This window comes from Cetorhinus maximus, chromosome 33 (assembly GCF_964194155.1).
Source record: "Cetorhinus maximus chromosome 33, sCetMax3.hap1.1, whole genome shotgun sequence".
NCBI classification, from domain to species: Eukaryota; Metazoa; Chordata; class Chondrichthyes; order Lamniformes; family Cetorhinidae; genus Cetorhinus; species Cetorhinus maximus.
In genome coordinates, this window is record NC_135911.1 from 11,464,604 (window position 1) to 11,490,706 (window position 26,103).

The 26,103-nt window shown below is 44.8% G+C and overlaps 1 long non-coding RNA gene across 1 annotated transcript in view; it reads right to left on the reverse strand.

Annotated features, from left to right (window-relative positions):
- Positions 1 to 1,699: 1,699 nt before the first annotated feature.
- The window catches only part of LOC144671621 (uncharacterized), a 438,257-nt gene continuing 413,853 nt past the window's right edge, over positions 1,700 to 26,103 (reverse strand). Inside the window, exons 3-5 of the long non-coding RNA XR_013573961.1 lie at positions 7,942 to 8,810; positions 4,501 to 4,569; positions 1,700 to 2,491 (exon numbers count right to left, since the gene is read on the reverse strand). This is a non-coding gene — a long non-coding RNA (uncharacterized LOC144671621). The remainder of the gene's footprint in view (positions 2,492 to 4,500; positions 4,570 to 7,941; positions 8,811 to 26,103) is intronic.

A 26,103-nucleotide genomic window follows, 5' to 3' on the forward strand; every position in this document is an offset into this window, starting at 1 on the left:
GGGCATCTTAAAGGAAGGGAGATAGAGGATTAGGATGGGAATTCCAGAGTTTAGGGCCCCAGGCAGCTGAAGGCACGGCCGCCAATGTTGGAGCGATGGAAATCGGGGGATGCTCAAGGGGCTGAAAGGAGCGCAGAGATTTTGGAGGGTTGTTGGGGCTGGAAGAGGTTACAGAGATAGGGAGGGTTACAGAAGCTGGAGGAAGTTACAGAGATAGAGAGGGTTATAAGGGTTGGAAGAGTTTACAGAGATAGAGAGGGTTATAGGGGGTTGGAAGAGGTTACAGAGATAGGGAGGTTTGTATGGGCTGCAGGAGGTTAAAGGGATAGGGACGGTTGTAGGGGCTGGAGGAGGTTACAAAGATAGGGAGGGTTGCAGGGGCTGGAGGAGGTTATAGAGATAGGAAGGGTTATAGGGGTTGGAAGAGTTTACAGAGATAGGGAGGGTTGGAAGAGGTTACAGAGATAGGGAGGTTTGTAGGGCTGGAGGTGGTTAAAGGGATAGGGACAGTTGTAGGGGCTGGAGGAGGTTACAAGGATAGGGAGGGTTATACGGGGTTGGAAGAGGTTACAGAGTTTCTCCAGTGCATCTTGTAGATGGTACATACGGCTGCAATTGTACGTCGGTAGTGGAGAGAGTGAATATTTGTAAAAGGGGTGCCATCAAGCGGGCTGCTTTGTCCTGGACGGTGTCCAGCTTCTTGAGTGTTGTGGGAGCTACACTCATCCAGGGCAAGTGGAGAGTTTCCATCAGAGACTCCTGACTTGTGCCTTGTAGATGGTGGACAGACTTTGGGGAGTCAGGAGGTGAGTTACTTGCCGCAGGATTCCCAGCCCCTGGCCTGCTCTTGTGGCCACGGTGTTTATATGGCCAGTCCAGTTCAGTTTCTGGGTGGAGAGAAGGCACCAATCTCTCCCCGATTCCAGGGGTGGAGGTCCTGTGGAAGAATTGACCTGAGCCACCAAAGGAGAGCAGCTGGTGACACAGGATGTTCATCCAGGGAGAGTCCCGAACCTCGTAATCCCACCCCCCGCACCCACCAAGCCAAAGTCACCAACTGCAGCTGCATTGGGAAACTCTCCAAGATCATGTTCTACACTGATGACAGTAAAGATCATGGAAGGCAGGGAACTTTTGTATAAACTTAATAGTGTCCAAAATATAATTGTAAGTACCAATACATTATTGAACTTATTCAGTGTAATAAATAAATGTCCCTAAAATACCAAATTGGTCAATTCCTTTTCCTGATCTCATGTTGATTTGGACATTCTGAAATTATCATCTCAGACTCACTGATGACAAGTTGGTGACAAGGACTCATGGTCAGTGGGAAGTGATTCTGATTTCAATCCTGAACTATGATCTCCACAAGGAAGCACTGAACGGTCTCCTTATTTAAGAAAGGACGTAAATGCGTTGGAAGCAGTTCAGAGAAAGTTTACCAGACCAATACCTGGAATGGGTGGGTTGGACAGACTCGAAGAGTAAGATCCTGAGGGGTCTTGACAGGGTGGATGTGGAGAGGATGTTTCCTCTTGTGGGAGAATCTAGAATTTAGGGCTCATGCTTTAAAAATAAGAGGTTGCCCATTTAAGACAGAAATGAGAAATTTCTCTCTGAGGGTCGTCTGGAGGATCAGAATCTCCTCCAACTGGGAAACATATGAAATTAAAAATCCAGACCCACAGACCTGTTTTGACTTCATTTTGAAGATATAAAATACAAAATTTTTATTTGGAACAATATACTTTCATAAAGTATTTGAATAAACATTACAAGGCATTTCGAAATGGCCATCACAAAAAATGCAATCATATTCCACTTTTCCACACAGGACATGAGGTGTTTCAATGGAATCAATATTACAGACATTTCAATATGGTCATTACCGAGAGTCAGACAGTGCAAAGCTATTCACTTTATCGACAGACATCATGTTAACACTCTGAGGTGCTTCAATACAATGATGATATATTTAGTATTCACTGTACACTTTCCGTCTGAATCGTACAGCCCGAGGGGTCTATACAATCCCCAGCCCCTTGGTGCACTGTAGCTGAAAGGTCTTAGACAGCGACCTTTCCCCATTGCGCCTTTGTGGCGGCTGCCCCCAAGCTCTAATACATCCCTCAGCACGTAGTCCACGGTGCCTCATTGTGGGGGGGGAGAGAGAGTGATGGGGGGAGGGCTGGCCCCTGCAGGGCAGTGGTGGTGTTGGGGGGGGAGCCTCCACAGCGCAGAGGGTTATACGTTCATATGTAACAATCATCCATTCTGGGCTGATTTTCCCCTCCCTGACACAGGCTCAGTGCTGGGGAAACTCAGTCGGTGCTGGACAGTCCCGTTCCCCAGAAGGTTTTGTTCTCCAGCCGCTCCATCCTGATGCTCAGGTGCTGTTGTCACAAGGCCCCGTGTTTCATCTGGACAGGTCACCCCTGTCAAAGGGACATCCTTAGATGCTTCATTTCGATTGTTCGAGTGTCGCTTCCTAGGAGAGAAAAACCAGCAGAGTTCAGGTGACATTAAAAGAATCCAACACTATGGTGTGTGAAACAAACTGCAGAAATGTTCAAAGACTCTATCGGGCTTTAGGGAAACACATCCTGGGAGGAACGGGATTTGGGTCAAACTGATCGGGAAGGATCAGGAACAAGGTCGGCAAAGTGAAAAATCCAACAGGATTGCATTAACTGTGGGGGGGGTAGAATGGAAGTTTTCCAGAGTTACCCTGAGCAGGATCATTCCCAGCAGCCTACATCCCCCTGTGGAGAGAATCCCCCCAGGATCCTGGGTGTACTGGGATACACTTTCAAGGCAAGTGCACTGGGTCTTGTAAAGGCTGCCTGAGAGGTGTGATGGGCCCCACCTCCCCAACATCTGGAGATGGATAGAGCTCTTTGCTGGAGAGTGAGTGCAGCTTGATAGCTCCATTAACTCCTTCCATCACCCAGTTTGACAGCTCTGTCCTTCAGGGCTCAGTCTGCTCAGTCAGTGGTGCTATTACTGACCCAGCCTTAGTGATGGACATTGAAGACCTCACTCAGTACATTCTGTGTCCTCGCTACCCTCAGTGCTTCCTCCAAGTGGCATTCAACATGCAGGAGTACTGATTCATCAGCTGAGGGGGGGCAGCTTGATAACACTGTTAACTCCTTCCATCAGTGAGTATGACTATTTCACCCAGCTCTCCCAGCATGGACACTAGTCCCCAGATGTTAGGGAGGGGATATTGCAGAGTCCACTGGGCTGGGTGGGTCTTTGTTGTTTCCTGATTCCATAACTGGGTCACATCCAGTGATCTGTTCAATTTTAGTCTCTTTTTTTCTCATGGTTTGATTCTGATTGAAGTGGCCGAGCAAGTCAGAGGACAGTTAAAAGTCAACCAGGTTATTGTGGGACTGGAGTCACATAGAGTAAGGATAGCAGGTTTCCTTCCCTAAAGGGACATTCGTGAACCAGTTGGGGTTTTACAACAATCCAACAGCTTCAGCGTCACTTTTATTGGAACCAACTTTATATTTCCAGATTTTTATTTAATAAACTGAATTTAAATTCTGGAAGTGCCATGGAGGGATTTGAACTCTCATCCTCTGGATTATTAGTCCAGGCCTCTGTATTACTAGTCTAGTAACATGACCACTGAATTACCGAACCCATACAGAGATTAAATACAGAATACCTGAAACAGAAACCTCTCACCTCTTAGAGAGATGACCAAGATCAGTTTGCTCCCAATAATAGCCCACACTCGTGTTCCTGTAAATCTGACACTGATACTGGTTCTGGTCAGACTTCCTGAGGTCAGAGATCAGAACCAACCAGCTGCCCTGTTCCAGTTGATCTTTGAACAGTTTTGTTCTGTTTCTGAACCATGGGTCTTGTTCTGTCAAATCGTCATTCCCAGTGATGAACTTGTGTAAATGTTCATGATGAGATGTCCCCCAAATTACCAGTAAATCTGAGACTGGGACATTGCGTTTGTAGGTACAGGGCAGCACAACCTGCTCCCCAAGGAGCCCAGAAACTGGCACAGGCGAGTCACCAGGGAAAGATTGAAAGTATTTATCCACAGATATAACCTCCCGGCTGGTACATTACATCCCAAGCTTCACATGGTTACACTGCGATGCTTGATTTACAAGAAGCACTGACCAGTAAATCACTGCTTTCATTTCTGAGGGAAGGTTAAAGCTCAGGCATTAAGGGCCTTCAACTAAACCCAGCTTGTGCTGGAGATTTGCGATCATGTACATCCACCAGAGAAGGCAAATGGAAACCTGGGTTTCTCATCCCATAAAAAAGATGGCCCCTCAGGGCGAAGCCAGAGGGAGTGGCACCGCCCCATCTGGCACTACCCTAGGAGGTGTTGTGCTCAATTTTCCCCATGTCTATTGGAGGGGGATTTGGCCCCATGACCACCTGACTCAGGTGAGTGTTGAAGCCACTGAACCACAGCTGACCCCTCATCTAACATTATAAAATTTCACACGGTATTACCTTCGGTTGTGTTGTGTTGTTTCTGATGATCAACTGCAGGAGTTACACTTGGGTCTGGGGTTCGACAAACTGGAATAGAAAACATTACAGCTCAAATGCGAATTAGATCCACTATTTAACTTAAGCATCTCCCCCCCATTCAGCTAATCTACTGCTGAAGCCCTCATGTCTGCGTTTATTACTTCCAGACTCAACTATTCCAATGTTCTCCTGGGCAGTGTCCCACATTCCACCCTCTAATCTCCAGCCCATCCAAAACTCTGCTGCTGTCATATCCTAACACCCACACCAAGTCCCTTTCACACATCACCCCCATGTTGCTCACTGATATACATTAGCCTCCGGTCCAGTAATGCCTCAATTTTAATATTCTCATCCTTGCTTACTAATCCTTTCATTGCCTCCCTATCTCTGTAACCTCTTGTCCCTCCGACCATCCTTATCTCTAACTTTCTCCAACCCCTCAAATCCTCCCCATCTCTCCACTGTCTTCCAGCCCCTCCCTGTCATTGTAACCTGCAACCTTCACTACAACCCTCTGAGATCTCTGCGCTCCTCCAATTCAAGCCCCTGGAGCATCCCCCGTTTTCCATCGCTCCACTAATGGCGGCCGTGCCTTCAGCTGCCTGGGCGCTAAGCTCTGGGACTCCCTCTCTAAACCTCTTCGACGTTGTCTGTCCTTGTTGAAGATGAGCCTTAAAACCGACCTCTGACTGAGCTTTTGGTCACCTGTTCCTAATGTGGCTCAGGGTCAAATCTGGTTTTATGAAGCTCCAAAGTTGAGATTTAACAAGGCTAAAAATGCTCTTTCAATTAAAGTTTTTGAAAGTTGGATAAACACCTGAATGGGTAAAGAAATCTGCAGAACTGTGGGAAAAGAGAAGGGGACTGGGATTAATTGAGTAGCTCTTCCTCAGAGGCAGCACGATGGGCTGAATGAACTCCTATGTTGCACGATTTTCAGTCACCACTCACACTGTAGATCTAAAGGCAATCATCCATTTATTTACTCAAATAGTGAGCGTGGGTAACATCACACTAAAGGGCAGCTGGAACACCAGCTCTGGTTGGATGTACTCCTCCAGGTCTGATCACATGACCACGTTAGAGACATAGCTGCAGGATGACAGATTGGGACCTGAATATTAAAGGGCTCATGAAATTTAAGATGGACAGGAAGCTAGGAAAAGGTGGAGGGGTGGCTCTGTTAATTAATTGCAGTAATAGGTCATCCCTCACTATTGTGCTAAATTCAGGAAACCAGGATGTAGAAACGGTGTGGGTCGAGATGAGAAATGATAAAGGCAAGAAGTCATTTGTGGGAGTGGTGTACAGGCTCCCTAACAGTGACCACACAGTAGGATGGAATTTAAAGGAGGAAATAATGGGAGCTTGTCAGAAAGGCACATGGGGACATTTTAATCCACATATAGACTGGAAAGAAAATCAGATGGGCAAAGGTAGCCTAGATGAGGAGTTCATAGAACGTTTTTGGGATAGTTTCTGAGAACAGCATGTTCCGGAGCCAACCACAGAGCAGGCTATATTAGACCTGGTATTGTGCAACAAGATAGGATAAATTGATACCCTCATAGTGAAGACACCCTTAGGTGGCAGTGATCATAATATGATTGAAGTTTACATTCAGTTTGAGGGAGAGAAGAGTGGGTCCAAGGCTAGTATTTTAAATTTAAATACGGGCAGTTATTTGGGAATGAAAACAGAGTTAGTTAAAGTGAACTGGAAAATAAGGCTAAGGGATATGTCAGTAGAGATGCAGTGGCAGATATTTGAAGGGACATTTCAGAATACACAAAATAAATACATTCCAATGAGAAAGAAAAATTCCGAGGAGAGGACACACCACACATGGTTAACTAAAAGAGTTAAAGACAGTATCAAACTTCAAGAAAAATCATAATTGCGCAAAGATGGGTGGCAGCTCAGAAGATTGGGCAGAATATAGAGAACAAAGAATGACAAACAGGTTAATAAGGAAGGAAAATTAAGAGTCTGAGAGAAAGCTAGTTAGAAATATGAATACAGATAGCCAGAGTTCCTATAGATACCTAAATAAGAAAAGAATTAACAGAGTGAGCATTGGTCCTATAGAAAACGAGTCTGGGGAATTAATAATGGGAAGTAAGGAGATGGCAGATGAATTGAACAGATTTTGTATCAGTCTTCACTACGGGGGATACAAGTAACATCCCCGAAATAGCTGTAAATCAGGAAAAGGGAGAGAGGAACTCAGGAAAATTACAATCACCAATGAAACGGTAGTGAAAAAATTGTTAAGAGTTGTGGGCTGACAAATCCTTGGGGCCTGATGGAATTAATCCAGGCTGTGGCCCTTTAGTTCAAGCTGGTTTATTTTTCAAGATAACTCCTCAATGCTACCACACAGTGTTCCAGCCGTATCTTTCTATTCTATTTAGATGGGATAATCAATGGCCATCACCTGTTTAACTAGCAATTGTTTTTATCAAGGTGATTGCCACATTAATAAATGGGTGGGATGAAATGAGTGGTGTGCCACAGGGATTAGTGCTGGGGCCTCAACTTTCCACAATTTATATAAATGACTTGGATGAAGAGACAGGAGGTATGGCTGCTAAATTTGCTGATGAAGTAAGTTGTGAAGGGGACATAGATAGCTTAAGTGATTGAGCAAAGATCTGGCAAATGGAGTATAATGTGGGCAAATGTGAACTGTCCATTTTGGCTGGAAAAATGAAAAAGCATATTATCTAAGTAGTGAGAGATTGCAGAGCTTAGATGGAGGGATCTGAGTGTCCTAGTGCATGAATCACAAAAGGCTAGTATGCACGTACAGCAAGTAATTAGGAAAGCGAAGACAATGTGAGGTGAACTGAATATAATAGGGAGGTTATGCTCCAGTTTAAGGAAGGATGTAAATGTGTTGGAAGCAGTTCAGAGAAGGTTTACCAGACTAATACCTGGAATGTATTGGTTGTCTTATGAGGAAAAGCTGGACACATTAGGCATGTATCTGCTGGATTTTAGACTGAGACACAACTTGACTGAAACATATATGATCCTATGGTTCAACGTCCTGTCCAAAAGACAGCACGTCCCTGTCCCTGAACAGTGAGGTTCAAAACCCACACCACAGACCTGAGCTCAAAAAAATGCTGACATTCCCACTGCGGCACTGAGGGAGTGCTGCACTATTGGAAGTTCTGTCTTTTAGTCGAGACATTAAACTGAGGGTCCCTTTTGCCCTCTCCCATGGATGTAAGTGATCCTACAGCCAGTACTGGAAGTGGAATAGGTGACTTCATCCTGGTTTATTTGGCCATCAACCAACATCCCTAGCAGAGCTGTAGATTACCAGGAAAGATGCAATATAAACACAGATCTGTCTTTAATGTTGGAATCATCTTGAAGTGATGGGAGAAAACTGAAACTGGAACTTACCTGTCTGAGATACATTGAACTGCTGGTTGGGGGTCTCTCCTCGTGTCGCTATGATTCAGAACATGTTTCACTGTCTGTGTGGCCTCATGACACAAGACTTAATGGCATCCACACTTCAAGATAAACTGGAACATCCTCATTGTTGTGATTGAGTTTACTTCAGTAGCAAGGACACATTCATGACTCCATTTAGTTGCTGTTGGTCTTGGTTCAGTGTCCGAGACGCACTGAACATCCTCATGACAGTGGCTTTTTCACCAGACACTTTTTTCCCGCTTTATTACAATCCCTTGCCGCTTCCCATCCCTTGTTCCCTCTACCCCGGTGAGCGTCGGTGAGAATTCCAGTCTCTGATACTGGGTTAAATCCAGCTGGGAACTGGTGTCTGATTGAAGTGGAAATCAACCCACCACCCATTGTATCTACCCAGACACTCCTGGTAGCAAATTGTTAGTCAGGATAAGGACTTGTCCATATAAAAAATATTCCTTATGGAGCACAATATACTGGATGTAAAAGGAATCTTTACAATGAAATATTAATTATCGAGATGGGAGCGTCTTTGGCGAAGGCCGACGTTTATTGTCCATCCCGAGACGCCCCTTGAGAAGGTGGTGATGGGCCGCCTTCTTCACCCGTTTCAGCCCCGTGTGGTGAAGGGGCTCCCACGGAGCCGTTAGGGAGGCAGTTCCAGGATTTTGACCCAGTGACGATGAAGGAACGGCCGGTATATCTCCAAGTCGAGGCGGTGTGTGTGTGACTGGGAGGGGAGCTTGGAGGTGATGCTGTTCCCAGGCTCCTGCTGCCCTTGTCCTTCTCGGGGAGGCTGGAGGTTGTGGCTTTGGGAGGTTTTATTGAAGAAAGTGGGACTGGGAACAGAAGAGAAAGAAAACTTGTTATAATAAAAGCAAAAATACTGCAGATGCTGCAAGTTTAAACTGAAAACGGAACAGCTCTGAAAGCACCACCATTAAACTGGAATCATTAACTGTTTCCCTCCTGATCTGCTCAGTGTTTCCAGAATTTTCCAATTTAACAGACTCAAACAGATGACGTCATCCATCCACCCACCCACCCACAGGAGCGAAACCAGAGACAAAAAGCTGCCGGATCGCCCTGTCAATCAGCGCTCACCCCGCCCAACACAAATCAGGATCCAGTCAGCTGCTACGTCGCCCTGTCAATCAGCGTTCACCACGCCCAACACAAACCAGATCCAATCAGCTGCCGGGACGCCCTGTCAATCAGAATCTCCACGTTTACTGCGGCCATTTTCTCTCGATGTCGTTTTTTTGCTGATCCTGTTCCCGCTCCAAACCTGACAGTTTAATCCGGTATCAGCAGGAGGAACCGCCCGGTCCCCGCTCCCACTCCCGGTCCCCGCTCCCACTCCCGGTCCCCGCTCCCCACTCCCGGTCCTGGTCCCCGCTCCCCACTCCCGGTCCCCGCTCCCACTCCCGGTCCCCGCTCCCCACTCCCGGGCCCCGCTCCCCACTCCCGGGCCCCGCTCCCCACTCCCGGGCCCCGCTCCCCACTCCCGGGCCCCGCTCCCCACTCCCGGTCCCCGCTCCCACTCCCGGTCCCCGCTCCCCCCTCCCGGTCCCCGCTCCCACTCCCGGGCCCCGCTCCGGTTTTCACTGAGGGACCCGCAGCTCCTTTTCCATCCATTTCCCCCCCCCCCCCCCCCCGGATAAAGAGTTAAATCCCGGTGAAAATAAAGGAAAGTCCCCCCCCCCCGGATCCCCCTCCCTCCCCCCGGGTGTGAGACACTGACAGGACCTGCAGCTCCTTTCCATCCATTCCCCGAGAGAGGGATCCGCTCAGAGCCGGGGACAGGGGGACAACAGGAGAGACACATCCACCGGGCCGAATGGGAAAGAGGCGGGGCCTGTGTCCGGCTCCATTCAGACAGGGGGGGGGGATCATTCTTAGACTCTCCTCCCTCTCCCCCCGGGGCTGAAGTGAACAGTTCCCCGGGAGCCGGCACCGGGATTTTAGATACAATCGAAACCGCACAGGATAAAAGCAGCTTTTACCCCGTCTTTTCCTGACAGAGGCTGGGTCATTATTCATCACTCCCCCCCCTAACTCACTGTGACAATGGGACAGTCCAGGCTGCTGTTGACGTCATTAGGTGGTTCCAGCTCCAGTGGGCGGGAACCTCCCTCGGGTTATTTCTTGGCACAAACAACAGCAAATGAATTATCCAATCACAGCAAAAGAGGCGGTTCAGTCGTCATTCCATTCTGATTGGGGATTGGACACTGGGTTTATACATCGGCCAATAGCAAGTGTATAACAGACAAAGACTCAGTGACTTTCTCAATTGAGACAACGTAAAACTACAGAGCGTTCAGTCCCTCCCTTTAACCACTTAACTCGTTTGTTTCATTCTCTCTTTCTGGGCGCAGCCGCTCCACCGAATAAACCAGGAAAAACACCCGCTGCAGTGAGAAAACCGCAGCAAAGACTGAAATATCCGAGCAGCCAGAGATATGTGGCTTTCAGCTAAATTATATACCAAATAAACAATCCCACAGTGACTCGGGACTGAAAACCCCCTCCTGTAGCAACCAAGAGCGGGTGGATAAATCACAGATAAAAACAGAGAGTTCAGTCAGATAGACCCAGAGTCTGGTTCCTGTATTAAAGGGGTTCAGTAAGATAAACCCAGAGTCTGGTTCCTGTATTAAAGGGGTTCAGTCAGATATACCCAGAGTCTGGTTCCTGTATTAAAGGGGTTCAGTCAGATAAAGCCAGAGTCTGGTTCCTGTATTAAAGGGGTTCAGTCAGATAAAGCCAGAGTCTGGTTCCTGTATTAAAGGGGTTCAGTCAGATAAACCCAGAGTCTGGTTCCTGTATTAAAGGGGTTCAGTCAGATATACCCAGAGTCTGGTTCCTGTATTAAAGGGGTTCAGTCAGATAAACCCAGAGTCTGGTTCCTGTATTAAAGGGGTTCAGTCAGATGTACCCAGAGTCTTGTTCCTGTATTAATGGAGTTCAGTCAGATAAACCCAGAGACCGGTTCCTGTATTAAAGGGGTTCAGTTAGATAAAACCAGAGCCTGGTTCCTGTATTAAAGGGGTTAAGTCAGATAAACTCAGAATCTGGTTCCTGTATTAAAGGGGTTCAGACAGATAGACCCAGAGCCTGGTTCCTGTATTAAAAGGTTCCATTATTAAAGGGGTTCAGTCAGATATACTCAGAGTCTGGTTCATATATTAATGGGGTTCAGCCAGATAAACCCAGAGACCTGTTCCTGTATTAAAGGGGTTCAGTCAGATAAAACCAGAGTCTGGTTCCTATATTAAAGGGGTTCAGACAGATAAGCCCAGAGTCTGGTTCCTGTATTAAAGGGGTTCAGTCAGATAAACCCAGAGTCTCGTTCCTGTATTAAAGGGGTTCAGTCAGATAAACCCAGTGTCTGGTTCCTGTATCAAAGGGGTTCAGTCAGATAAACCCAGAGTCTGGTTCCTGTATTAAAGGGGATCAGTCAGATATACCCAGAGTCTGGTTCCTGTATTAAAGGGGTTCAGTCAGATAAACCCAGAGACTGGTTCCAGTATTAAAGGGTTTCAGTGAGAATAAACCCAGAGTCTAATTCCTGTATAAAAGGGCTTCAGTCAGATAAACCCAGAGTCTAATTCCTGTATAAAAGGGGTTCAGTCAGATAAACCCAGAGTCTAATTCCTGTATTAAAGTGGTTCAGTCAGATAAACCCAGAGCCTGGTTCCTGTATTAAAAGGGTTCAGTCAGATAAACCCAGAGTCTGGTTCCTGTAATAAAGGGGTTCAGTCAGATAAACCAAGAGCCTGGTTCCTGTATTAAAGGGGTTCAGTCACATAAACCCAGAGCCTGGTTCCTGTGTTAAAGGGTTTCAGTGAGAATAAACCCAGAGTCTAAATCCTGTATAAAAGGGGTTCAGACAGATAAACCCAGAGTCTAATTCCTGTATAAAAGGGGTTCAGTCAGATATATCCAGAGTCTGGTTCCTGTATTAACGGGGTTCAGTCAGATAAACCCAGCGCCTGGATCCTGTATTAAAGGGGTTCATTCAGATAAACCCAGAGACCAGTTCCTGTATTAAAGGGGTTCAGTCAGATATTCCCAGAGTTTGGTTCCTGTATTAAAGTGGTTCAGTCAGATAAACCCAGAGTCTGGGTCCAGTATTAAAGGGGTTCAGTCAGATAAACCCAGAGCCTGGTTCCTGTATTAAAGGGTGTCAGTGAGAAAAAACCCTGAGTCTAATTCCTGTATTAAAGGGGTTCAGTCAGATAAACCCAGAGCCTGGTTCCTGTACTCAAGGGGTTCAGTCAGATAAACCCAGAGTCTGGTTCCTATATTAAAGGGGTTCAGTCAGATAAACCCAGAGTCTGATTCCTGTATTAAAGTGTTCAGTCAGAAAAACTCCGAGTCTGGTTCCCATATTAAAGGGGTTCAGTCAGATAAACCCTGAGAACCGTTCCTGTATTAAAGGGGTTCAGTCAGATAAATCCAGAGTCTGGTTCCTGCATTAAAGGGGCTTAGTCAGATAGACCATGAGTCTGGTTCCTGTATTAAAGGCGTTCAGTCAGATAAATCCAGAGTCTGGTTCCTGTATTAAAGGCGTTCAGTCAGATAAACCCAGAGACTGGTTCCTGTAATACTGGGGTTCAGTCAGATAAACACAGAGTCTGGTTCCTGTATTAAAGGGGTTCAGTCAGATGTACCCAGAGTCTTGTTCCTGTATTAATGGAGTTCAGTCAGATAAACCCAGAGACCGGTTCCTGTATTAAAGGGGTTCAGTCAGATAAAACCAGAGCCTGGTTCCTGTATTAAAGGGGTTAAGTCAGATAAACTCAGAATCTGGTTCCTGTATTAAAGGGGTTCAGACAGATAGACCCAGAGCCTGGTTCCTGTATTAAAAGGTTCCATTATTAAAGGGGTTCAGTCAGATATACTCAGAGTCTGGTTCATATATTAATGGGGTTCAGCCAGATAAACCCAGAGACCTGTTCCTGTATTAAAGGGGTTCAGTCAGATAAAACCAGAGTCTGGTTCCTATATTAAAGGGGTTCAGACAGATAAGCCCAGAGTCTGGTTCCTGTATTAAAGGGGTTCAGTCAGATAAACCCAGAGTCTCGTTCCTGTATTAAAGGGGTTCAGTCAGATAAACCCAGTGTCTGGTTCCTGTATTAAAGGGGTTCAGTCAGATAAACCCAGTGTCTGGTTCCTGTATCAAAGGGGTTCAGTCAGATAAACCCAGAGTCTGGTTCCTGTATTAAAGGGGATCAGTCAGATATACCCAGAGTCTGGTTCCTGTATTAAAGGGGTTCAGTCAGATAAACCCAGAGACTGGTTCCAGTATTAAAGGGTTTCAGTGAGAATAAACCCAGAGTCTAATTCCTGTATAAAAGGGCTTCAGTCAGATAAACCCAGAGTCTAATTCCTGTATAAAAGGGGTTCAGTCAGATAAACCCAGAGTCTAATTCCTGTATTAAAGTGGTTCAGTCAGATAAACCCAGAGCCTGGTTCCTGTATTAAAAGGGTTCAGTCAGATAAACCCAGAGTCTGGTTCCTGTAATAAAGGGGTTCAGTCAGATAAACCAAGAGCCTGGTTCCTGTATTAAAGGGGTTCAGTCACATAAACCCAGAGCCTGGTTCCTGTGTTAAAGGGTTTCAGTGAGAATAAACCCAGAGTCTAAATCCTGTATAAAAGGGGTTCAGTCAGATAAACCCAGAGTCTAATTCCTGTATAAAAGGGGTTCAGTCAGATATATCCAGAGTCTGGTTCCTGTATTAACGGGGTTCAGTCAGATAAACCCAGCGCCTGGATCCTGTATTAAAGGGGTTCATTCAGATAAACCCAGAGACCAGTTCCTGTATTAAAGGGGTTCAGTCAGATATTCCCAGAGTTTGGTTCCTGTATTAAAGTGGTTCAGTCAGATAAACCCAGAGCCTGGTTCCTGTATTAAAGGGTGTCAGTGAGAAAAAACCCTGAGTCTAATTCCTGTATTAAAGGGGTTCAGTCAGATAAACCCAGAGCCTGGTTCCTGTACTCAAGGGGTTCAGTCAGATAAACCCAGAGTCTGGTTCCTATATTAAAGGGGTTCAGTCAGATAAACCCAGAGTCTGGTTCCTGTATTAAAGCGTTCAGTCAGAAAAACTCCGAGTCTGGTTCCTATATTAAAGGGGTTCAGTCAGATAAACCCTGAGAACCGTTCCTGTATTAAAGGGGTTCAGTCAGATAAATCCAGAGTCTGGTTCCTGCATTAAAGGGGCTTAGTCAGATAGACCCTGAGTCTGGTTCCTGTATTAAAGGCGTTCAGTCAGATAAATCCAGAATCTGGTTCCTGTATTAAAGGTGTTCAGTCAGATAAACCCAGAGACTGGTTCCTGTAATACTGGGGTTCAGTCAGATAAACCCAGAGTCTGTTTCCAGTATTAAAGGGGTTCAGTCAGATAAAACCAGAATCTTGTTCCTGTATTAAAGGGGTTCAGTGAGAATAAACCCAGAGTCTGCTGCCTGTATAAAAGGGGTTCAGTCAGATATTTCCAGAGTTTGGTTCCTGTATTAAAGGGGTTCAGTCAGATAAACCCAGAGTTTGGTTCCTGTATTAAAGGGGTTCAGTCAGATAAACCCTGAGTCTAATTCCTGTATTAAAGAGGTTCATTCAGATAAACCTAGAGTCTGGTTCCTGTACTAAAGGGGTTCAGTCAGAAAAACCCAGAGTCTGGTTCCTATATTAAAGGGGTTCAGTCAGATAAACCCAGAGCCTGGTTCCTGTATTAAAGGGGTTCAGTCAGATAAACCCTGAGTATGGTTCTTGTATTAAATGGGTTCAGACAGATAAACCCAGAGACCAGTCCCTGTATTAAAGGGGTTCAGTCAGATAAACCCTGAGAACCGTTCCTGTATTAAAGGGGTTCAGTCAGATAAATCCAGAGTCTGGTTCCTGCATTAAAGGGGTTTAGTCAGATAGACCCAGAGTCTGGTTCCTGTATTAAAGGCGTTCAGTCAGATAAATCCAGAGTCTGGTTCCTGTATTAAAGGGGTTCAGTCAGATAAACCCAGAGACTGGTTCCTGTATTAAAGGGGTTCAGTCAGATAAACCCAGAGTCTGTTTCCAGTATTAAAGGGGTTCAGTCAGATAAAACCAGAATATTGTTCCTGTATTAAAGGGGTTCAGACAGATAAACCCAGAGTCTTGTTCCTTTATTAACGGGGTTCATTCAGATAAACCCAGTGTCTGGTTCCTGTATTCAAGGGGTTCAGTCAGATAAACCCAGAGTCTGACACCTGTATTAAAGGGGTTCAGTGTGAATAAACCAAGAGTCTGCTTCCTGTATTAAAGGGGTTCAGTCAGATATACCCAGAGCCTGGTTCCCGTATTAACGGGGTTCAGACAGATGAACCCAGATTCTGGTTCCAGTATTAAAGGGGTTCAGTCAGATATACCCAGAGCCTGGTTCCTGTATTAAAGGGGCTCAGACAGATAAACCCAGAGTCTGGTTCCTGCATTAAAGGGGTTCAGACAGATCAACCCAGAGTCTGGTTCCTGTATTAAAGGGGTTCAGACAGATAAACCCAGAGTCTGGTTCCAGTATTAAAGGGATTCAGTGAGAATAAACCCAGAGCCTGGTTCCTTATTAAAGGGGTTCAGTCAGATAAAACCAGAATCTTGTTCCTGTATTAAAGGGGTTCAGCCAGATAAACCCAGAGTCTTGTTCCTGTATTAACGGGGTTCAGTCAGATAAACCCAGAGTCAGATTCCGGTATTAATGGGGTTCAGTCAGATAAACCCAGTGCCTGGTTCCTGTCTTAAAGGGGTTCAGTGAGAATAAACCCACTGTCTGGTTCCTGTATTGAAGGGGTTCAGTCAGATATACCCAGAGCCTGGTTTCTGTATTAATGGGGTTCATACAGATAAACCCAGAGTTAGGTTCCTGCATTAAAGGGGCTTCGTCAGATACACCCAGAGTCTGGTTCCTGTGTTAAAGGCGTTCAGTCAGATAAACCCAGAATCTGGTTCCTGTATTAAAGGGGTTCAGTCAGATAAACCCAGAGACTGGTTCCTGTCTTAAAGGGGTTAAGTGAGAATAAACCCAGAGTCTGGTTGCTGTATTATAGGGGTTCAGTCAGTTAAACCAAGAGTCTGTTTCCAGTATTAAAGGGGTTCAGTCAGATAAAACAAGAATCTTGTTCCTATATGAAAGGGGTTCAGTCAGATAAACCCAGAGACTGGTTCCTGTAATAATGGGGTTCAGTCAGATAAACCCAGAGTCTGTTTCCAGTATTAAAGGGGTTCAGTCAGATAAAACCAGAATCTTGTTCCTGTATTAAAGGGGTTCAGTGAGAATAAACCCAGAGTCTGGTTCCTGTATAAAAGGGGTTCAGTCAGATATTCCCAGAGGTTGGTTCCTGTATAAAAGGGGTTCAGTCAGATAAACCCAGAGTCAGGTTCCTGTATTAAAGGGGTTCAGTCAGATAAACCCAGAGCCTGGTTTCTGTATTAAAGGGTGTCAGTGAGAAAAAACCCTGAGTCTAATTCCTGTATTAAAGGGGTTCAGTCAGATAAACCCAGAGTCTGGTTCCTGTATTAAAGGGGTTCAGTCAGATATACCCAGTGCCTGGTTCCTGTCTTAAAGGGGTTCATTGAGAATAAACCCACAGTCAGGTTCCTGTATTAAAGAGGTTCAGTCAGATATACCCAGAGCCAGGTTTCTGTATTAAAGAGGTTCAGACAGATAAACCCAGAGTCTGGTTCCTGTATTAAAGGGGTTTAGTCAGATAAACCCAGAGTCTGGTTCCTCTATTACAGGCGTTCAGTGAGAATAAAACCAGAGACTGGTTCCTGTATTAAAGGGGTTCAGTCACATAAACCCAGAGCCTGGTTCCTGTGTTAAAGGGTTTCAGTGAGAATAAACCCAGAGTTTAATTCCTGTATAAAGGGGTTCAGTCAGATAAACCCAGAGTCTAATTCCTGTATTAAAGTGGTTCAGTCAGATAAACCCAGAGCCTGGTTCCTGTATTAAAGGGGTTCAGTCAGATAAACCCAAAGTCTGGTTCCTATATTAAAGGGGTTCAGTCAGATAAACCCAGAGACCTGTTCCTGTATTAAAGGGGTTCAGTCAGATAAACCCAGAGTCTGTTTCCTGTATTAAAGTGGTTCAGTCAGATAAACCCAGAGCCTGGTTCCTATATTAAAGGGGTTCAGTCAGATAAACCCAGAGTCTGGATCCTGTATTAAAGGGGTTCTGTCAGATTTAACCAGAGCCTGGTTCTGTATTAAAGGGGTTCAGTCAGATAAACCCAGAGCCTGGTTCCTGTATTAAAGGGGTTCAGTCAGATAAACCCTGAGTCTCTTTCCTGTGTTAAATGGGTTCAGACAGATAAACCCAGAGACCAGTCCCTGTATTAAAGAGGTTCAGTCAGATAAACCCAGAGTCTCGTTCCTGTATTAAAGGTGTTCAGTCAGATAAACCCAGAGTCTGCTTCCTGTATAAAAGGGGTTCAGTCAGATATACCCAGAGTCTGGTTCCTGTATTAACGGGGTTCCGTCAGATAAACCCAGCGCCTGGATCCTGTATTAAAGGGGTTCATTCAGATAAACCCAGAGACCAGTTCCTGTATTTAAGGGGTTCAGTCAGATATTCCCAGAATTTGGTTCCTGTATTAAAGGGGTTCAGTCAGATAAACCCAGAGTCTGGTTCCTGTATTAAAGGTGTTCAGTCAGATAAACCCAGACCCTGGTTCCTGTACTAAAGGGTGTCAGTGAGAAAAAACCCTGAGTCTAATTCCAGTATTAAAGGGGTTCAGTCAGATAAACCCAGAATCTGGTTCCTGTACTAAAGGGGTTCAGTCAGATAAACCCAGAGTCTGGTTCCTATATTAAAGGGGTTCAGTCAGATAAACCCAGAGTTTGATTCCTGTATTAAAGCGTTCAGTCAGAAAAACTACGAGTCTCGTTCCTATATTAAAGGGGTTCAGTCAGATAAACCCTGAGAACCGTTCCTGTATTAAAGGGGTTCAGTGAGATAAATCCAGAGTCTGGTTCCTGCATTAAAGGGGCTTAGTCAGATAGACCCTGAGTCTGGTTCCTGTATTAAAGGCATTCAGTCGGAAAAATCCAGAGTCTGGTTCCTGTATTAAAGGGGTTCATTCAGATAAACCCAGAGACTGGTTCCTGTAAAATGGGGTTCAGTCAGATAAACCCAGAGTCTGTTTCCAGTATTAAAGGGGTTCAGTCAGATGAAACCAGAATCTTGTTCCTGTATTAAAGGGGTTCAGTGAGAATAAACCCAGAGTCTGCTTCCTGTATAAAAGGGGTTCAGTCAGATATTCCCAGAGTTTGGTTCCTGTATTAAAGGGGTTCAGTCAGATAAACCCAGAGTCTGGTTCCTGTATTAAAGGGGTTCAGTCAGATAAACCCAGAGCCTGGTTCCTGTATTAAAGGGTGTCAGTGAGAAAAAGCCCTGAGTCTAATTCCTGTATTAAAGGGGTTCAGTCAGATAAACCCAGAGTCTGGTTCCTGTACTAAAGGGGTTCAGTCAGAAAAACCCAGAGTCTGGTTCCTATATTAAAGGGGTTCAGTCAGATAAACCCAGAGCCTGGTTCCTGTATTAAAGGGGTTCAGTCAGATAAACCCTGAGTCTGGTTCTTGTATTAAATGGGTTCAGACAGATAAACCCAGAGACCAGTCCCTGTATTAAAGGGGTTCAGTCAGATTAACCCTGAGAACCGTTCCTGTATTAAAGGAGTTCAGTCAGATAAATCCAGAGTCTGGTTCCTGCATTGAAGGGGTTTAGTCAGATAGACCCAGAGTCTGGTTCCTGTATTAAAGGCGTTCAGTCAGATAAATCCAGAGTCTGGTTCCAGTATTAAAGGGGTTCAGTCAGATAAACCCAGAGACTGGTTCCTGTATTAAAGGGGTTCAGTCAGATAAACCCAGAGTCTGTTTCCAGTATTAAAGGGGTTCAGTCAGATAAAACCAGAATCTTGTTCCTGTATTAAAGGGGTTCAGTGAGAATAAACCCAGAGTCTGGTTCCTGTATTAAAGGGGTTCAGTCAGATAAACCCAGAGTCTGTTTCCAGTATAAAAGGGTTTCAGTCAGATAAAAACAGAGACTGGTTCCTGTATTAAAGGGGTTCAGTCAGATAAACCGTGAGTCTCATTACTGTATCAAAGGGGTTCAGTCAGACAAACCCACAGTCTGGTTCCTGTATTAAAGGGGTTCAGTCAGATAAACCCAGACCCTGGTTCCTGTACTAAAGGGTGTCAGTGAGAAAAAACCCTGAGTCTAATTCCTGTATTAAAGGGGTTCAGTCAGATAAACCCAGAGTCTGGTTCCTGTACTAAAGGGGTTCAGTCAGATAAACCCAGAGTCTGGTTCCTATATTAAAGGGGTTCAGTCAGATAAACCCAGAGTCTGATTCCTGTATTAAAGCGTTCAGTCAGAAAAACTACGAGTCTCGTTCCTATATTAAAGGGGTTCAGTCAGATAAACCCTGAGAACCGTTCCTGTATTAAAGGGGTTCAGTGAGATAAATCCAGAGTCTGGTTCCTGCATTAAAGGGGCTTAGTCAGATAGACCCTGAGTCTGGTTCCTGTATTAAAGGCATTCAGTCGGAAAAATCCAGAGTCTGGTTCCTGTATTAAAGGGGTTCATTCAGATAAACCCAGAGACTGGTTCCTGTAATAATGGGGTTCAGTCAGATAAACCTAGAGTCTGTTTCCAGTATTAAAGGGGTTCAGTCAGATGAAACCAGAATCTTGTTCCTGTATTAAAGGGGTTCAGTGAGAATAAACCCAGAGTCTGCTTCCTGTATAAAAGGGGTTCAGTCAGATATTCCCAGAGTTTGGTTCCTGTATTAAAGGGGTTCAGTCAGATAAACCCAGAGTCTGGTTCCTGTATTAAAGGGGTTCAGTCAGATAAACCCAGAGCCTGGTTCCTGTATTAAAGGGTGTCAGTGAGAAAAAGCCCTGAGTCTAATTCCTGTATTAAAGGGGTGCAGTCAGATAAACCCAGAGTCTGGTTCCTGTACTAAAGGTGTTCAGTCAGAAAAACCCAGAGTCTGGTTCCTATATTAAAGGGGTTCAGTCAGATAAACCCAGAGCCTGGTTCCTGTATTAAAGGGGTTCAGTCAGATAAACCCTGAGTCTGGTTCTTGTATTAAATGGGTTCAGACAGATAAACCCAGAGACCAGTCCCTGTATTAAAGGGGTTCAGTCAGATAAACCCTGAGAACCGTTCCTGTATTAAAGGGGTTCAGTCAGATAGACCCAGAGCCTGGTTCCTGTATTGAAGGGGTTTAGTCAGATAGACCCAGAGTCTGGTTCCTGTATTAAAGGCGTTCAGTCAGATAAATCCAGAGTCTGGTTCCAGTATTAAAGGGGTTCAGTCAGATAAACCCAGAGACTGGTTCCTGTATTAAAGGGGTTCAGTCAGATAAACCCAGAGTCTGTTTCCAGTATTAAAGTGGTTCAGTCAGATAAAACCAGAATCTTGTTCCTGTATTAAAGGGGTTCAGTGAGAATAAACCCAGAGTCTGGTTCCTGTATTAAAGGGGTTCAGTCAGATAAACCCAGAGTCTGTTTCCAGTATAAAAGGGTTTCAGTCAGATAAAAACAGAGACTGGTTCCTGTATTAAAGGGGTTCAGTCAGATAAACCGTGAGTCTCATTACTGTATCAAAGGGGTTCAGTCAGACAAACCCACAGTCTGGTTCCTGTATTAAAGGGGTTCAGTCAGATAAACCCAGACCCTGGTTCCTGTACTAAAGGGTGTCAGTGAGAAAAAACCCTGAGTCTAATTCCTGTATTAAAGGGGTTCAGTCAGATAAACCCAGAGTCTGGTTCCTGTACTAAAGGGGTTCAGTCAGATAAACCCAGAGTCTGGTTCCTATATTAAAGGGGTTCAGTCAGATAAACCCAGAGTCTGATTCCTGTATTAAAGCGTTCAGTCAGAAAAACTACGAGTCTCGTTCCTATATTAAAGGGGTTCAGTCAGATAAACCCTGAGAACCGTTCCTGTATTAAAGGGGTTCAGTGAGATAAATCCAGAGTCTGGTTCCTGCATTAAAGGGGCTTAGTCAGATAGACCCTGAGTCTGGTTCCTGTATTAAAGGCATTCAGTCGGAAAAATCCAGAGTCTGGTTCCTGTATTAAAGGGGTTCATTCAGATAAACCCAGAGACTGGTTCCTGTAATAATGGGGTTCAGTCAGATAAACCTAGAGTCTGTTTCCAGTATTAAAGGGGTTCAGTCAGATGAAACCAGAATCTTGTTCCTGTATTAAAGGGGTTCAGTCAGATAAACCCAGAGCCTGGTTCCTGTATTAAAGGGTGTCAGTGAGAAAAAGCCCTGAGTCTAATTCCTGTATTAAAGGGGTGCAGTCAGATAAACCCAGAGTCTGGTTCCTGTACTAAAGGGGTTCAGTCAGAAAAACCCAGAGTCTGGTTCCTATATTAAAGGGGTTCAGTCAGATAAACCCAGAGCCTGGTTCCTGTATTAAAGGGGTTCAGTCAGATAAACCCTGAGTCTGGTTCTTGTATTAAATGGGTTCAGACAGATAAACCCAGAGACCAGTCCCTGTATTAAAGGGGTTCAGTCAGATAAACCCTGAGAACCGTTCCTGTATTAAAGGGGTTCAGTCAGATAAATCTAGAGTCTGGTTCCTGCATTAAAGGGGTTTAGACAGATAGACCCAGAGTCTTGTTCCTGTATTAAAGGCGTTCAGTCAGATAAATCCAGAGTCTGGTTCCAGTATTAAAGGGGTTCAGTCAGATAAACCGAGAGACTGGTTCCTGTATTAAAGGGGTTCAGTCAGATAAACCCAGAGTCTGTTTCCAGTATTAAAGGGGTTCAGTCAGATAAAACCAGAATCTTGTTCCTGTATTAAAGGGGTTCAGTGAGAATAAACCCAGAGTCTGGTTCCTGTAATAAAGGGGTTCAGTCAGATAAACCCAGAGTCTGTTTCCAGTATTAAAGGGTTTCAGTCAGATAAAAACAGAGACTGGTTCCTGTATTAAAGGGGTTCAGTCAGATAAACCGTGAGTCTAATTACTGTATCAAAGGGGTTCAGTCAGACAAACCCACAGTCTGGTTCCTGTATTAAAGGGTTTCAGTCAGATAAACCCAGAGTCTTGTTCCTGTATTAAAGGGGTTCAGTGAGAATAAACCCAGAGTCTGGTTCCTGTATTAAAGGGGTTCAGTCAGATAAACCCAGAGTCTCGTTACTGTATGAAAGGGGTTCAGACAGATAAACCCAGAGTCTTGTTCCTGTATTAAAGGGGTTGCGTCAGATAAACCCAGTGTCTGGTTCCTGTATTCAAGGGGTTCAGTCGGATAATCCCAGAGTCTAAATCCTCTATTAAAGGGGTGCAGTCAGATAACGCCACAGTCTGGTTCCTGTATTAAAGGGGTTCATTCAGATAAACCCAGAGTCTTGTTCCTGTATTAAAGGGGTTCAGTGAGAATAAACCCAGAGTCTGGTTCCTGTATTAAAGGGGTTCAGTCAGATAAACCCAGAGTCTGGTTCCTGTATTAAAGGGCCGCAGACAGATAAACCCAGAGTCTTGTTCCTGTATTAAAGGGATTCAGTCAGATAAACCCAGAGTCTGGTTCCTGTATTCAAGGGGATCAGTCAGATATACCCAGAGTCTGCTTCCTGTATTAAAGGGGTTCAGTCAGATAAACCCAGGGACTGGTTGCAGTATTAAAGGGTTTCAGTGAGAATAAACCCAGAGTCTAATTCCTGTATTAAAGTGGTTCAGTCAGATAAACCCAGAGCCTGGTTCCTCTATTAAAGGGGTTCAGTCAGATAAACCCAGAGTCTAATTCCTGTATTAAAGTGGTTCAGTCAGATAAACCCAGAGCCTGGTTCCTGTATTAAAGGGGTTCAGTCAGATAAACCCAGAGTCTGGTTCCTGTAATAAAGGGGTTCAGTCAGATAAACCAAGAGCCTGGTTCCTGTATTAAAAGGGTTCAGTCACATAAACCCAGAGCCTGGTTCCTGTGTTAAAGGGTTTCGGTGAGAATAAACCCAGAGTCTTATTCCTGTATAAAGGGGTTCAGTCAGATAAACCCAGAGCCTGGTTCCTGTATTAAAGTGGTTCAGTCAGATAAACCCAGAGCCTGGTTCCTGTATTAAAGGGGTTCAGTCAGATAAACCTAGAGTCAAGTTCCTATATTAAAGGGGTTCAGTCAGATAAACCCAGAGACCTGTTCCTGTATTAAAGGGGTTCAGTCAGATAAACCCAGAGTCTGTTTCCTGCATTAAAGGGGTTCAGTCAGATAAACCCAGAGCCTGGTTCCTATATTAAAGGGGTTCAGTCAGATAAACCCAGAGTCTGGTTCCTGTATTAAAGGGATTCAGTCAGATATAACAAGAGTCTGGTTCCTGTATTAAAGGGGTTCAGTCAGATAAACCCAGATCCTGGTTCCTGTATTAAAGGGGTTCAGTCAGATAAACCCTGAGTCTGGTTCCTGTATTAAATGGGTTCAGACAGATAAACCCAGAGACCAGTCCCTGTATTAAAGGGGTTCAGTCAGATAAACCCAGAGTCTGGTTCCTGTATTAAAGGTGCTCAGTCAGATAAACCCAGAGTCTGCTTCCTGTATAAAAGGGGTTCAGTCAGATATACCCAGAGTCTGGTTCCTGTATTAACGGGGTTCCGTCAGATAAACCCAGCGCCTGGATCCTGTATTAAAGGGGTTCATTCAGATAAACCCAGAGACCAGTTCCTGTATTTAAGGGGTTCAGTCAGATATTCCCAGAGTTTGGTTCCTGTATTAAAGGGGTTCACTCAGAGAAACCCAGAGTCTGGTTCCTGTATTAAAGGGGTTCAGTCAGATAAACCCAGAGCCTGGTTCCTGTATTAAAGGGTGTCAGTGAGAAATAACCCTGAGTCTAATTCCTGTATTAAAGGGGTTCAGTCAGATAAACCCAGAGTCTGGTTCCTGTTTTAAAGGGGTTCAGTCAGATAAACCCAGAATCTGGTTCCTATATTAAAGGGGTTCAGTCAGATAAACCCAGAGTCTGGTTCCTGTATTAAAGCGTTCAGTCAGAAAAACTACGAGTCTCGTTCCTATATTAAAGGGGTTCAGTCAGATAAACCCTGAGAACCGTTCCTGTATTAAAGGGGTTCAGTCAGATAAATTCAGAGTCTGGTTCCTGCATTAAAGGGGCTTAGTCAGATTGACCCTGAGTCTGGTTCCTGTATTAAAGGCGTTCAGTCAGTTAAATCCAGAGTCTGGTTCCTGTATTAAAGGGGTTCAGTCAGATAAACCCAGAGACTGGTTCCTGTAATAATGGGGTTCAGTCAGATAAACCCAGAGCCTGTTTCCAGTATTAAAGGGGTTCAGTCAGATAAAACCAGAATCTTGTTCCTGTATTAAAGAGGTTCAGTGAGAATAAACCCAGAGTCTGCTTCATGTATAAAAGGGGTTCAGTCAGATATTCCCAGAGTTTGGTTCCTGTATTAAAGGGGTTCAGTCAGATAAACCCAGAGTCTGGTTCCTGTATTAAAGGGGTTCAGTCAGATAAACCCAGAGCCTGGTTCCTGTATTAAAGGGTGTCAGTGAGAAAAAGCCCTGAGTCTAATTCCTGTATTAAAGGGGTTCAGTCAGATAAACCCAGAGTCTGGTTCCTGTACTAAAGGGGTTCAGTCAGAAAAACCCAGAGTCTGGTTCCTATATTAAAGGGGTTCAGTCAGATAAACCCAGAGCCTGGTTCCTGTACTAAAGGGGTTCAGTCAGATAAACCCTGAGTCTGGTTCTTGTATTAAATGGGTTCAGACAGATTAACCCAGAGACCAGTTCCTGTATTTAAGGGGTTCAGTCAGATAAATCCAGAGTCTGGTTCCTGCATTAAAGGGGTTTAATCAGATAGACCCAGAGTCTGGTTCCTGTATTAAAGGCGTTCAGTCAGATAAATCCAGAGTCTGGTTCCTGTATTAAAGGGGTTCAGTCAGATAAACCCAGCGACTGGTTCCTGAATTAAAGGGGTTCAGTCAGATAAACCAAGAGTCTGTTTCCAGTATTAAAGGGGTTCAGTCAGATAAAACCAGCATCTTGTTCCTGTATTATAGGGGTTCAGTGAGAATAAACCCAGAGTCTGGTTCCTGTATTAAAGGGGTTCAGTCAGATAAACCCAGAGTCTGTTTCCAGTATTAAAGGGGTTCAGTCAGATAAAACCAGAATCTTGTTCCTGTAATAAAGGGGTTCAGACAGATAAACCCAGAGTCTTGTTCCTTTATTAACGGGGTTCATTCAGATAAACCCAGTGCCTGGTTCCTGTATTCAAGGGGTTCAGTCAGATAAACCCAGAGTCTGATTCCTGTATTAAAGGGGTTCAGTGAGAATAAACCAAGAGTCTGCTTCCTGTATTAAAGGGGTTCAGTCAGATATACCCAGAGCCTGGTTCCTGTATTAAAGGGGTTCAGACAGATAAACCCAGATTCTGGTTCCAGTATTAAAGGGGTTCAGTCAGATATACCCAGAGCCTGGTTCCTGTAGTAAAGGGGCTCAGACAGATAAACCCAGAGTCTGGTTCCTGCATTAAAGGGGTTCAGACAGATAAACCCAGAGTCTGGATCCTGTATTAAAGGGGTTCAGACAGATAAACCCAGAGTCTGGTTCCTGTATTAAAGGGGTTCAGTGAGAATAAACCCAGAGCCTGGTTCCTTATTAAAGGGGTTCAGTCAGATAAAACCAGAATCTTGTTCCTGTATTAAATGGGTTCAGGCAGATAAACCCAGAGTCTTGTTCCTGTATTAACGGGGTTCAGTCAGATAAACCCAGTGTCTGGTTCCTGTATTCAAGGGGTTCAGTCAGATAAACCCAGAGTCAGATTCCGGTATTAATGGGGTTCAGTCACATACACCCAGAGTCTGGTTCCTGTGTTAAAGGGGTTCAGTCAGATAAACCCAGAATCTGGTTGCTTTATTAAAGGGGTTCAGTCAGATAAACCCAGAGACTGGTTCCTGTCTTAAAGGGGTTAAGTGAGAATAAACCCAGAGACTGGTTGCTGTATTATAGGGGTTCAGTCAGTTAAACCAAGAGTCTGTTTCCAGTATTAAAGGGGTTCAGTCAGATAAAACAAGAACCTTGTTCCTGTATTAAAGGGGTTCAGTCAGATAAACCCAGAGTCTTGTTCCGGTATTAATGGGGTTCAGTCAGATA